The sequence below is a fragment of the Myotis brandtii genome, unplaced genomic scaffold (assembly GCF_000412655.1).
Source record: "Myotis brandtii unplaced genomic scaffold, ASM41265v1 scaffold528, whole genome shotgun sequence".
Classification (NCBI taxonomy): domain Eukaryota; kingdom Metazoa; phylum Chordata; class Mammalia; order Chiroptera; family Vespertilionidae; genus Myotis; species Myotis brandtii.
In genome coordinates, this window is record NW_005369930.1 from 17,704 (window position 1) to 17,929 (window position 226).

Consider the following 226-nt stretch of genomic DNA (forward strand, 5'->3'; position numbering starts at 1 on the left):
CCCTCCTACAAATCCCGACGTGCACTGCGCCGCCCAGGGGCCCAAGGTACTCGAGTCCCGCTTCCTCCTACAAATCCCAACGTGCACTGCGCCGCCCAGGGGCCCAGGTACCCGGGTCCCGCTCCCTCCTACAAATCCCAGCGAGCACCGCGCCGCCCTGGAGTCGCCACCGGTGCCCACCCCCTTAAAGGGGCAGCTACTCCCTCCTGCCCGTGTCTGCGGAGAC